The sequence below is a fragment of the Mus caroli genome, chromosome 6 (assembly GCF_900094665.2).
Source record: "Mus caroli chromosome 6, CAROLI_EIJ_v1.1, whole genome shotgun sequence".
Taxonomy (NCBI): Eukaryota; Metazoa; Chordata; class Mammalia; order Rodentia; family Muridae; genus Mus; species Mus caroli.
In genome coordinates this window covers 19,354,110-19,369,052 of record NC_034575.1, presented here as the reverse complement: position 1 = coordinate 19,369,052, position 14,943 = coordinate 19,354,110, and positions in this window count along the sequence as shown.

Below are 14,943 nucleotides of genomic sequence, written 5' to 3'. Positions count from 1 at the left end.
GTGCCCAGGACAAGCTAGGGTGGGAGTGCTGTGTTCTGATGATGGTGAGTGGTCTTGATTTCTGTTAGTAGGATTTTTATGTTTGCTTTTCGCCATCTGGTAATCTCTGGAGCTAGTTGTTATAGTTGTCTCTGGTTAGAGCTTGTTCCTCAGGTGATTATGTTAGCCTCTATCAGTAGATCTGGGAGACTAGTTCTCTCCTTAGTTTCAGTGGTCAGAGTACTCTCTGCAGGCAAGCTCTCCTATTGCATGGAAGGTGCCCAGATATCTTGTGTTCGAACCTGCCTCCTGACAAAAGTTGTGTTCCACTCACCAGAGGTCTTAAGATCCTGTGGAGGGTCCTGTGAGGACCTTTGGGGTTGTCCACAATCCCCGAGCACAAGGAACCCCGGTACTGCAGTGGACCAGAAGGGACTTGTGCCCCTGATCAGACCGTGTTATCTGCTTCCTTAATTAATGCAGTCTCAGGTCCCCGACAATTGGATTGGAGCAGACACTGTGTTCCACTCACCAGAGGTCTTAGGATCCCGTGAGGGATCCTGTGTGGGTCCTTGTGGGTGTCCGGAGACTCCCGGGCCAGGAACTCCCCACTTTTTAGGTCTTGAACAGTTTTATTCATTTTCTTTACCTGTTTGATTGTATTTTCCTGTATTTCTTTTAGGACTTTATTTTATTTCTTTAAAGGCCCCTATTATATTTATAAGATTGGATTTAAGGTAATTTTTTTGTTTTCAGTTTGTTAGCATATTCAGGGCTTGCTGTAGTAAGATAGCTCCATTTTGGTGGTGTGTATTGCTCCTGTATTGCTCCATGGATGGTTTCTTACACTGGCCTTTAGCCATCTGGTTGTCTCTGGTGTTGGCAGGCCTCTGGCAATGTAGATAGAGCTGTGAGCCAGAAAATGGAGTGCAGGGAAACAAGTGCAGTTACTGTTGTTGGGAGTTCTTTAGGGGGACTGGATGTCAGGATTTGGGGTGGGGGTATCTCACCTGGTAATTCCTGAAGGGAGCAGGCCTCTGGTAATGCAGAGCTGGCCTTAAATCCATTCACAAAATGGTTGATTACTCATTTAACATTTGTTTCACTATTGTACCTATAGACCTATCTTGCCATGAGTATCACTGTTGCCGTTCACAAGGTCTACACCTGGGTAATGATGACTTTCAATCTTCCCAGAACCCAGCACAATATCTTCCAGTGCTTGAAGGGAAGGCATTAGGGAGATAGCCTCCTGATCAATTCTGAATAGATTTCTCCATGTCCTTTGACCAAAGTATGTGGTATCTTTGGCAATGGAGACTTACCGTTCTGGTGGGCAACCAAGAACAGTGCCAATAGTCTTTATTGATTTGGGGGTCTGATAATCAACTTGAGAGGTAGTATGTCATACTGACACTAGGGTATTATATTATTATTATTATTATTATTATTATTATAACCTATGGTTTCTGGAATGAGGATAATCTCATATGAAGGGTAACTCAAATTGAACATTTTAAAATCTAAATGTTATAAAATAGTGGGTCTCCATATGGCTTTTCCAAAAACATTTAGTATTTGTTATCTATCTTCCAACAGCTTCCCCTGCTCCACCCTACCATTTCTCTCCCCATGGTGTAGGCTGGTAGGATATGCTGAGGAGGCAGAGGCAGGAGGACCATAAGATTAGACATCATCATAAAAGTATTACAATAAAATGTCAGCAGTGAGTTTATTGTCATTTAGAATGATCAATAGATATTTGCTAAGTGGTAAAAGGTTGTGCTAAGAATTATAACATAGATTAGTAGGGCTATCAGCCTCTGTGAACTTACTGGTACCTGCAAAGGACTCTTAGGAAACCATGAAAGTCTGCTGTTCAGGAGCTCAGGAGAAGTAGGCATAATTGGGAATTCAGAGCTAAATAAATAGAAGAGTATTGCAGAAAGAGTAGAGTAAGGCAGGAGGCTACACAAGGGAAACTTCAGTACATCAGCCTGAATTGACTTTGGATGGTGTTTGGACATCAGACCACTAAGGGCTCTTAAATCCTGTTTCAGACCTGATTACCTACGCTGATACTCTGGAATTCATCTAATGCTTGAGTCTCAGTCCTTATGCTGAGCAGATGCCAACATGTGCAAGATCCTCAGCTGCACTTGGCTCCTTCAGACTGAAGGACTACGGCTGGGGTTATAAATCTCTCTTTGCAAATAAGAATGTGAGTTATGATTGGGAGTATGAAGAATATTTTATTATAGCTTTATTTTGTTGTTTGCTTGCCTTTTGAGGCAGAGTCTCACCATGTAGTCCTGACTTTCTCACTAAGTAGACTGCGTTGTAGCTGACCTGGGATAATTGCTGAGATCTGATGGCCTCTGCCTCCTAAGTACTGGTATCAAAGCAATATACCACCACATCCAGCTAAACTTTTAAATATTGTTAGAAGATGTAAAAGCTTTGCTATTTATGTTTAGGGTGTATTATTTTGGGAGAACAAAAGGTGATTTGATCAATTTACTTAAAAATCAAATAAAATTATATTTTATTTATTTATTGAATGTGTGTGTGTGCAGACATATATGTATGTGCACACATGTGAGCTTATGCCACAGCATGTGTATGCATATCAGAGAGCAAGTTGCATGATTGAAGTTCTTCTTTGAACCATGTAGAGACTGAACTCAGGTTTTCAGGCTCAATGGCAAGATTCTTTACCTGATGAGCCATATCAGGAGCCAGGAAAGAAGATTCTGAGCTGAAAATTACGACATGATCATTCAGACGTTTAAGTTTAAAGCATCAACTAACGTTTTTCTCCTTAAGTGAAATATGGCAGTTAGATAATATTTGTCAGCAGTAAAGGGAATATAAAACAAAGACTAGGAGTAGGTAGCCTAGGTGATAAGCTAAATGATAGCTTAGCATCTTCCAGTCTAGATCGGGAATGATCAGAACAGGCATGCAGTAGTCTCCGAACACCTCACCTACAAGAAGATGGATTGTTTAAGCCCTCCACACTAGGCCAGGGAGCTCAAACTACTTCCAGTCAACATCTTTGCAAGGATGCAGCCACCAGGTTTGGAAGCATAAGGCTGTATGCTACAATGAATTTTTCTGCCATGCAGAAAGTGTACACCAAAATATTCTCTGAATATAGCCACAGTGTTTACTGCTTAAAACTATTCCAGGTGTGTGTGGGCATACCACTTAAAATGTTTAATCCCTGCTTATTGCAGATAAATCCCTGGCTCTGATTAAATACTGCATCATATGGGATACAGTAGATGAGTTTGTTCTGTTTTCATTTGACTCAGTAGTAATTCTCTTTAGCCAGAATTAATCTATTGCTTGTGAATCATCATTGTTTCTGAAGTACTTTGTCAATCCTCTCTGCTATAAGGCTTTCATTTTCTTCAGGTGACTCTGGGATACTGGGCATTTCAACTTTTCTTTCTACAATACTTTCACATTATTTTTACCTAAGTAATACCTTATTTATGTAAATGGCATTTAACCTGGCTGTTGATGCTCTCCTTTACTTCTGAGCGTTTTACCTCCTTCTCTGAGTTAATGGGCTGTTCTTTTCTAGTTGAGTTTCACTAGGGGTCATCTTTCTCATACTTGGGTTACAGAGGTCCCTTTCTATCCTCTGTTACCTTAGACTTTTAGGTTGTTAGACTTTAACAGTAGGAACTAACCTAGGCTCCAGTTGCCTTTAGATTTTTAAAGATTAAAATGTGATTATGCCATTTCTCCCCTTTCTTTTACTACTTCCAACTTTTTATAGTCACACATGTACATGCACACACACACACACAAATGCACGCACATAGGCACACACCTTTACATACAGCCTGCTCAGTCTGTTTGGTGTCATTTGAATGCATCTGATTCTAGGGCTGACCACTTGGTATCAGGTGACCAATTACAAATCTTATCCATGGGAAAAACTAAAATTCTCTCTTTCTCAGCAGTCATGAGTAGCCTCTAGCTCCATGTCTATGGGTAAAGGCCCTTGAGATTTCCTCCTTCTATGTCAGTATGTCTATTATTGTAGTCATTGTTCGGATGTTGTTTAAGGAGCTACATGGTTGGGTGTTACTTTCCTGTCATGTGTAGGAGACACAATGTCACAGCAGACTTTCTGTTCCTCTGATTATTACATTCTTTCTGCTTCTTGTTCTTCAGTGTTCACTGAGCATCCAATGCTAGAGCTGTATTGTAGATGCATCTCTTAGGGTTGGGTAACCCCAACAGTCAGTTGTTCTCTGCATCTTTGACCAGTTGTGGTTTTCCAATGCTTTCTTGGCTTTTGCCTAGTAGTTACTTACAGTTTGAGCAATTACTTTTTGGGGGTTCCATGTTCTCTCCCATGTTTGCTTGTTATTTGTTTATTTCACTAAGTTGAATCTCATTGTGTTCCTATCTGTTCTTATTTGGAAGCATTTGTGGGAATTCATACCATCTTTCTCTCTACTCCAGCTTTAAAAGATTCTAATATGAAGCCGTCAGCTAATATGGCTTCTGTGAAGTTCATTTCCTCTTTTGCATTTGTAATGAAGTCAGTTCTCCAGTTCCCTTTGCTGGTGGAACATATTGCTTCCATGTCTCTTTTATCACCTCCCAGGCAACCTTCCATGATTGTTGTGTTCATTTTCCCTAGCAGACCATAAGTGTCTTTAAGGTAGAGAATATGGAACTTGCCTTTCCCACAGTGACTAGGACAAGCTTTGAACACATCAGGAAGGCAGTAAGTGCCTTATGAGTTACATTATTAAGAATATCTGTGATAGACTGTGCAATACCTCCTCAGCACAGGAAATATTGCTACTCAGACTAACACAGAGTTTTTTTTTTTAATTAATGTCTTCCAGTTAATGATTCCCACTTGGACTTATGCAAATTTCGTTTAAATTAGCATTGCCTTTATGGTTTGAGATGCTTTATTATATCTTTTAGAGTCTAGGCATATAATAAGTGTCATATTTGCTCTAATCATAACATGAAATGCAACTGGGAGCTGTGTTTTGCTTTTTTAGAAAAAAGTTAATTGGACATTTCTATCGTAGTGTTAAGATTCTGACTGCTTTTGTTTTGAGAGTTCTAAATGTTTACCCTTAGATTCTTTTAATTATTACATAAAACATGAGCAGCACATCTGCCTCCTATTTTGTTTTAGCGAGGATATCAGAGTGATTGTACTGGACTTTAGGCTGCTAACATTTTCTCCTAGTTTTCTATGCAAATGTACTCTATTCCAGGTTTAACAGCTTTCTGATTTCAAAAGCAGATCAGTTGCACTGTAAATAATTTAGAAACATAAAAATCATTAATAATTAATGTATAAACTATAACCTATATCCTATGATTCCTCTCATCAATGTTTTAGGAGAACAGTTTTTAATTTCTCAATATGAATTTGTTTAATAATTTTATTCTTTGTCTAAAACATACTCCAAGAAATTATTCTTCTAAAGCATCATTGCCAATATATAATTATTATTCTAATATTTTAATTGATCACATTTTGGATAAGAAATAAAAATTATGTATTCATACATAATATGTAGAATGGTTATGTGAAGCATAAATAAGAATAAAATTGTTATTTGAAGCAAATGCATCGGATTTGGTGCCATCATATTTAATAAAGTAACCCAGATTCAGAAAAAAGTATATCACATGTTATCTCTTAGATGTAGAAGCTATGTTTCATATACATGCATGCCTCTATAACAAACATGAACACATATGACATGAAAGGAGAACAGAGACTGTTCACAAAGAAGAAGAGGAAGAAAAGAGCCTGTAAATGAAGGGGAGAGTATGTGGAGGCGTCAACACGGTAAAGAATGATAAATAACAATGTTATAAGGTCTGTTGTCTGTACAAAAGATACACTGACACAAAATTTAAAAGGTTATACCCTATATCATGATGCTCTAAGCTACTTTCAAACGTTCTTTATGATAAATTAATTTTCAATGGCTAATCAGCTTTATTTGGACAGAATAAACTTTGTTGTTGCATGGACTGTAAGTTTTAAATGTATAATTTTCTGTTGCTTTTGTTTTTGTTGTACTTCTAAGATCACTCAGTTGATCCCACCAGTAAGGCTGCCATATGACACAGCAATTTTAATGTCCAGAAACAGAATTGCAAGGGTGGTATAGAGAGCCAATCTATAACAAAGCATTCCCATCTGAATGTGGCTACACACGTGTCTTCCACCTCTATATATCTACATTGTGATAGTGTAAATTATAACACTTAGTACTATAACAAGAGAATAAAATGATATTAAATGGGAGCATGGGAAAAGGAAAACAGAAATCATCAGATAAGAATGTATGATATACAATCACCAGTTGAATAGTAATATGTTTGGCTATGTATAACACAAAATTACAAAGAAGGAAGTGGGAAGAAGGCTACATGGATAAGAGCATTTGTAGCTTTTACAGAGGACCCAGGTTCATTTCCCAGATTTCACGGGGGCATGGTGGCTTGTAACTCCATATCTCTTAACTCCAGTTCCAGGGGCTTAGACACCTTCCTCTGCCCTCCATGGGCTCTTACATGAACTTGGTACGTATTAACTCATGCAAGTGCAAGCACAAGTGAATACACACATAAAATACAAAGAAGATTGGCTTAAATAATGACAAGCTCATTATGGAAGTTTGGAAACACACACACCAGATCCATGGTAGAAGTTCCATCTAGTAGTAAGAAACCCCAAACCTTTCAAAGTTTAATTTAGTACATCACCTTCACCCCAAAGTCCAGAGTGGTTGCTGGAGAACTATCTGTAATATCTATAGTCTAGGTAGCAGAGAAATAAGTTACTTTTCAATTTTTAACTTAATAATGCCATGTTATAAATACAGATCAAATAATTATTATAATAGCAACTTAAGTAGTCACAATAAAGACCAAGGAATAAATTATCATCAGCACCATAGAATTCCATTTATGTCTCCTCCAAACACTTCTTCTCAAGGAAGAGCCCCCTTTTTTCACTTCCAAGTTCTACTCTCCATATTTGTAATGTTCTATAAATAGAACAAATATGATATACTGTTTATTTTTGCATTTGACCATGCTGCTTTATCTATTTTTCCATCAATTTTCTATATTCTTTACAAAATGACTTTAAACTTATTTTATGTGTATGAATATTTCACCTGCACATATTTAAGTGTACCCTGTGAGTGCCCTTCTTGTGGAAGCTAGAAGAACCAGATCCCCCAGAGGGCTGTAAACTGCACTATAGTTTGCTGGGAACCAAACTCCAGGGTTCTGTAAGGGCAGCAAGAGCTCTTGACCACTGAGCCAGCTCCTTCCCCCCAGTTCTCTGCTCTCTTTATCCATTTCTCCTTTGTTGCTCCCAGTAAACTATCAGCTACTAGTTGAGGATAATTCTTGTAACTTCTTTGAGAGATATTGGATTTTGCTGCTAATTCCAGATCATTTAAAGCAACGAAATCTAGGAATGATTGGAGGCACAATTTCTTGCAATTTCCTACAAAGGTTCATCTTTTCCTCAATCATTATTTATTCTAATATGTAGCTCCTCACAGCCTCTGACTAAACCGTGGTAATTTACCAGAGCCTCTGCCCTTGTAGAGTGTTGGTCTTTAATTTATATTCCTATAGCCATTGTGTCAAAATTCTGTCTAATTTCCGAGAAAATTCTCCGGGAACCTACAGCGATGTTATGCTGTAGTTTTACATTTCTATGGAGGAGAGAGATCAACCTTACATGCTTCTCAGAAGTTGTCTGCTTGGTGTTTTGAGATAGAGTCTCTTGCTGCAATCTGTGGCTTACTGATTAGACTGTGTAGTCCACTGAGCCCTAAAACCCACCCATCTCCAATTTCCCAACACATCTGTGTGCAGGGGCGGGGGGGGGGGATGAAGCTCAGGCTTCATGCTGCACACCATGCACTTACTGCTTGAGTTATTTCCCCAACTCATGTATTCTATTACTTCTAGGGTCAATTGACTTCTGTTCTACATTTCTTCCAACAGAGCTACTTTCAGATTAAATAATTAACCCCTTTCTTTCTCTTCCAGAATGAGTGCAATTGGTAATTTCTTCTTTTTCCAGCCTTGGAGATTTTGCCATCGTTCTTTGAAGTGTTAGCAAAAGTATTAGAAGCACTGTGTTCTGTACTGGGGTGCCTTCTTCTGGATATTTATCTTCTTTTTAATGACTGTAGTACCTCTCTGTTTCAATTTGTCCTGTTTAAAAAATATTGTTTATCTTTCGGAATTGCATACTTTGTGTACTACCTAACTTCTGAAAGGAATTCCCCCACCCCTTGTTTTTAAGGGAATTATCCGAAATGATTACAAAGTGTTTTCTAGTTAAATGCATGATTGGTCACAGGGCTACAGCTGGCTGGGCTGAGACGGCACCTGGGAAATGTCATTTTAGCCCACCTGGCAACACACCTAGAATAATAAAGAACTCTGCTACTTTGAAAGAACATGAGACTGAGCATTGAATGGAAATCAACAATGCATCTCTGAAAAGAGACAGTGTAGCAAAGCATTAAGCATAGAGACACATTATTTAGAAAATCATGGAGATGCAATGTAAAAACCACAGAGAGTTAAAGAGATTTCTAGGAAATGAGATCAAAATGTAAGATAAGCAAGGCAAGTGACTGCATGTCTGTCTGTCTGTCTGTCTCTCTCTGTGTATGTGTGTGTGTGTGCCTGTGTCCCAAATCTTACAGTTCTAAGAGCTTACCTAACCACCTTATACATTTCTATGCATGTGTTGCTTTGACACATAAAATCAATGTGAAGAGAAGCAGAGAATCTGCTTTCTGTTTGCCACAACCACTCGTTTACTTCGCCTGTATGTTTCTCTTGCCCTTGGTTTCTTCCCAACTGTCATCAAGTTTCTGGTGATGCTTTAGCTTTAGCCAGAATTACAGGAAATGCTCTCCAATAACTCTTTCATTCCTGATATTTCATGAATCCAACTTGGCACAAGGCATATGATTTAAAATGTAACCATCCCATGTTTATCTACTACTACTACTACGACGACGACTACTACCACACACACACACACACACACACACACACACACACACACACACACCTATGTGAATCTGAAGGTGTTCCTTCAGAACCAGACTAGGTTCATATTTTTCTGAGACAAAAAAAAATGACTCAACATTTAAACTTGCCTCATGATGGGAATGTTGAAATCAGAAATTTTCCTCAAGAGCAAGGATAAGATTTCAGGTGTTTTTTTTTTTAAGTGAAAATAGCAATTGAGACATTGTAATATATGTGCAGCATGTTTATTTTATAGTTTCTAATCCCAAATAGTGTTAAATTATGCACCCAGCAATACTTATACCTGTATCTCATGACAAGAATGCTTGGGAACCGTGCAAGATTATTGGGATAACATTTAGTAAGGTAGTTCAGTCCTTCAGAAAAAAGTTTTAGTGCAAGGAACAGCATCACTTACAGGAAAGTCTGTTTGAATGAGATCGACTATAAATGGGTGAAATTGTAATTGAGATAAAACAAATAATTAAATCAAATATCTATGGAGTGGAGAACAGTAAATGTGCAGAGTGCCATCTGAGCTCCTTTATTGTCTCAGTGTGATCTATTCATTTATGCCATATAGGCAGAATACCACACCTAGGCAATTTATAAAGAAAAGAAACTGGGGAGTTAAGGAGATATCTCAGTAGGTAAAAGTGTTTCCTCTGAAAGCATTCTGGTGGTTTGAATATGCTTGACCCAAAGGGAGTGATGCTATTAGGATGTGTATCTTGTTGGAGGCGTTAGAAGAAGTGTGTCACTGTAGGGGTAGGCTTTGAGGTTCCCTCTGGCTGTCTTTGGTCCAAGATATAGAACTCTTAGCTCCTTCTCAAGCATCATGTCTACCTGCATGATGTCATGGTGTCTCTTCACAACCATGGTAACCAAAATTAAGACAAGCATCAAAAATCCAAAGATCTAAATCTCAAAGCCAGGTATAGCTGCCTGTAACCCCAGCACTGGGGGGTGGAAACAGGTGAATCAAGAGCTTGCTGACTAGATTCAGCCAACCTAACCAAACCTGCTAGCTTCCATTCAATAAAAAGTCCTGTCTTAAGTCAGTAGGTGGAGTGTGAGAGAGGAAGAAGTCTGACTGTGCCCTTTGGTATCCACATACTCTCTCTTTGCTGTACACTCATTTGCATATCCTACACATACAAACAAACTCAATACACTTATGCCAACACACTCTCACACAAACAAAGTTTTTTCCCAAAGCTCTGGTGATGGAGCTATCCATGATCAAGGTGTTTCATACATTGAGGGGTTTCTTGCTATACTGTGACATTGCAGAACAAATGGTCCAAACACAGTGTCAATGCCTTTTGTGAGTGGCATTAGTCTGTTAATGAGATAAACACCCTCATGGCCTCACCCTCTCTTAGAAACTGCACCTCTTTGCAGGAACTTAAGTTCCTACTAGTATATGCCTTTTAGGGGAAATAGTACAACAAATAGATCTCCAAAGATTTGCACATTTGTCACTAAGTCCTGGTACTCTGAGAAGAGCTGTGCTCTGTTTGCTGGTTGCAGCGATTGTTTTATGCTTGACTCAGTGTTACTAGAATTGACTCTGATTTCTTCAGACACCCCATAAATCCCCCAGTTTATTCATAGATTGCCAGGAGTCTTTATAGTTTTAATGTGACTTCATATTTTCAGCAAAGCCCTTGGGAAATACTTGATGTCAATAAAATCTACTGTTCTTCATATTAAAAATTCTCATAATTTGTGTATCTTTAGACATGTTAAACTGATATATATATATATATCACAGAGAGAGAGAGAGAGAGAGAGAGAGAGAGAGAGAGAGAGAGAGAGAATTGGTACAGATCTGATCTGACCCCTTTCCTTTAAATATAAAAGAGTTTCTTAAGTGGAGTCAAGTATATATTTCCAGTTGCCCAGAAACAAAAATCAGACCAATGCAAAAGCTGTGTTTCAGCTTTGGACTCTCTCAACCCCTTTCAACTATGTAGTCGTCATACTTGTTATTGTTGTTTTTGTTAAGCTGACAATGGAGTATAATTTGATCATTTTAAATGAACAAATAAAAAGTCAAAATGGACAAAAGATATGCTTAGGGATCCACAGAATGACACATTGAATGTCATTAATGCTGACTGCTACCTTTCCTTATATTCAGAGCTGGAAACACCAGGTTAGCAGCTGGCCATGTCAACTGCTTTTCTCAGAGGCCCTAAACCAGGACAGTCAAGGACAGTGACTACCACTGTAAAAGGAGATCAAGATGTAGTTTCAGCCACTTCACCAAATATTTGTACTTCCATAAACCACATCCCATCACTAACAGTCAAATGGAACAGAAAAATTTCATGGTGGAATTTCAACATGAATTGAATCTGGATCTACACTTCTAGCAAGGCCACCAGGGGACAGGCTTGGCAGCCAGAAGGCCTTATGTCTCTGAGCACTGGAGGGAGACCAGATGGTGAGCAGGAAACCTACCTTCTGTCTCTCAGAGTGTCATTTCTGGGGAAGAAAATAGGTACCCTTAAGCACCAAGAGAGAAGACAGAGGACTAAGCCTTCCAGTGTCCAGATTCATACGACCTCAGGCTAGATGCTGATGGAGTCCCCACCTCCTTTGCTCATGGAGTATTCTCTGGACAAGTTTTAGTATTGCCCAGGAAGAAGATGAACTTTACTGGGTTTTAGTGTATTGATTTCTCCTTTGTCCATCACAGAAAAATTTTCATCCCTAGGAAACTGCTTTGGGGAGATTAGGTAATGGTCAGTTGAAACCATCTGCTTTCACAGCATAAATATCTAAAGCCTATAAATGTCTATCAACTTTTAAAGATGATATATATAAGCATCCTTCTTTAATAGGTAAATATATTATTATTAAGGTCTGAAAGAAATAATCCTTTAATTATAATCGGCACCACTTTTTATATCTCAGTCTTCATCCTACAGAGGTGGGAATAACTTGAGTCACCAACAAATACTGTTCAGAATCCAGTGAAGGAGAATAGAACTCCAGGAGTAAAAGGAAGTACATTTAAGGACGCCAGATCTCTTTGGACTTGGGTTCTATGTCTCCCACGTTCCCCTAACTTAGTCATCCTGATTCTTCTCCTGTACCCTTGATGCTCTTAACCAATTGTCTAGAGCCTCAAAAACACATAGCATGACCTTACATTTCTCTACATTTCAGTCCACACCTCCTTGAAGTTGCATCCCAAATCCTGCAGAATAACAATCCCAGACACATGTTTTATATATCCAAATAGTTACAACTGTGGAATATCTATCTACCTATCTATCTACCTATTTACCTATCTGTCTGTCTATGTTCCATGTGGTTCAAGTAATAAATGCATTAAATGAATATAATAGCAATTGGAATAACTTATGAAAATATGCCACTTTTAATGCTTTTGGTATTGATCTTGCCACACTCCAGGCTGTTTTGCTGTTATTTCCAGGCCTTCCTCTCACCTTGATTTAAATGGGTCTGGTTTCCTTGCTGACCTCTATGTTTCCAGCACAATGTGAAAAGTGATGCTTTGGTTGCCTTCGACTCTAGGAATTCATGACAGCGGACAGTATAACTATTGAGATTCATTGTCTATTCATCTGTGAAAGCAGGACAATGATTCTTGCTGTATTCATCTTGTAGTTTTCCCAAAGGAGTTAATATAAATAACTATGAAAACCTTAAATCATCATGGCACTACATCAACAGGTTGTGGTCACACTGAGGAAGCCTGCTGCTTGGGTTCACAGTCTCAGAAGAGTCTTGACAAGAGAGTGTCCCCTGGGAGGTCATTGTTAACCCCCCTCACCTTTACAGAGTGTGCATCAGTTCTACTTGGATGCTTGCTTGTTCTCTAAGTTGAAGCTTCATTTCCACTCTCATCTCTCATGTTCCTTCTGCCCCTCTGTCTGAACTGCTCCTTCTTGATATGTTGTTACAGAATTTGGCTGTTGAGGACTTCTCTCACACAACTAGGTCCAAGGAAAACTTGACTTATTTAGACTTGCCCCTTAAAAGCAAGATAACAGCTGGCCCAGCCACCAATTTTTTGGATCGTATACACAGGTGTTGTTCCAAGAAGCTTTGCAATAAAGCAAAGATATAGGGAGAAGCTCCACAAATAAGTCTCAAGACCTCTGTTCTTCTTTTATTTCACACATGCCCCTAGTAGGACTCTGCTCTAATAACGAGGAAAGAGCTCACCATCTTGAGCTGCTGCCATTTGTTCTCTTTAATGATCATCTCTATATTACTTTCTTTTTTTTAAATTTTGAAGCTGAGTATTGTCAATCCTACAGGTATAGTCAGCTCCAGGCCCGTGAGAAGAACCTCATCACCCAGAAGGAGACTAACATATATTCCTAACGTTTCGCCCTCTCAGTGGGGTGAATGGAGAAAGGTAGGTACAGGGCATGTCTATACCATGACACCTAGTCTTAAACACTAAATTGAAATTGTCCCTCCCAGATTTTTTTGCTTAAGAAGCCTTCTGCAGAGGTTTCCATTTTTACACAGCGAGGCTTCCCTTTAGGATTTTGAGGCAATCCTTGTATGGAAATAACTCTTAGCTCTGACTTCCAAATAACATTATTACATGATTGCTCAATGTTTTTTTCCTTTTATATTAATATTATTAATAGGATAGAACATTTATAACAACATGACAAATTACAGTGGGCTATACAATGGAACTGTGGTGTTTGAAACAGGCAGAACTGGTGGCACATTATGAACTTCCACTGGGGATATGAGGGCAACATTTAAGGCTATCCTTGGTTACATAAAGAGTTCAAAGTTAGCCTGGGCTACATAAGAACTTTCTCTCCCCAGGTTCAAGACATTGGTAGAATTAGGCTTTATTTCTTATTGTTTATTTTATTTTAAATTTATAAAACTTTAAAAACAAAGTTTGTATTTTAAATTATTTTTACATAAAGATAAAAGAAGATATGCAAGAGTTATATTGAGCTGGTTTTAATTTCTATTTGGAGAAAGGCTGCCATTAGTTTATAGGATCATGGACACTTAGTGGATTTATTAAAGACAATCAACAGCATAAACACAACATGACTATGAATATTAATGCATTATTTAAAGTCTTATTTTAAAAGGACAATTAAAGAAGAGGTTGTAGTGGGTAATTATGATGGTATTTTGCTTAGTTAATCTAACAATGAAAAGATAAATATAATTTATTCAAATTACACCAACGCTATCACTACTGAGACATTACTAGAAGTTGTATATTTATTTTTACTAAAAGAAGCAAGTCCCTGATAAAAATTTTTTTACATATTTTGTAATGAATATAGATGGAAATATTTGTTTTTTAATTTCCTTAAACTATAATTAATTAACTTTGCATGATAGTATTTAAATATTGTTAATTTTACCTTATAATATTTAAGATATAAGATATAAGGAAACATCACACAGAGATTTTGATCATTTTTTGAGGAAAGAGTTCATGTATATCAGTTGTACAGTGTAACTCCTTATGTTAGAATATGAGCTTGTTGTTCATTGTCTTTAAAGATTAAACATGGTTATGTATTAGGTATACCAAGTGAGTATAAGGTAGACTTGATGTATTGTATCAAAGGATACAAGACACATACTTAATTGTTACTCTAGACACTTCTTTGAAGGTATGCTATAGATGAGAGTAATACTTAAGAATAAACTTTAAGTGAGGCTTCTTTTTTTTTTAAATTTTTTTTATTACGTATTTTCCTCAATTACATTTCCCATGCTATCCCAAAAGTCCCCCATACCCTTCCCTCCACTTCCCTACCCACCCATTCCCACTTTTTGGCCCTGGTGTTCCCCTGTACTGGGGCATATAAAGTTTGCATGTCCAATGGGCCTCTCTTTCCA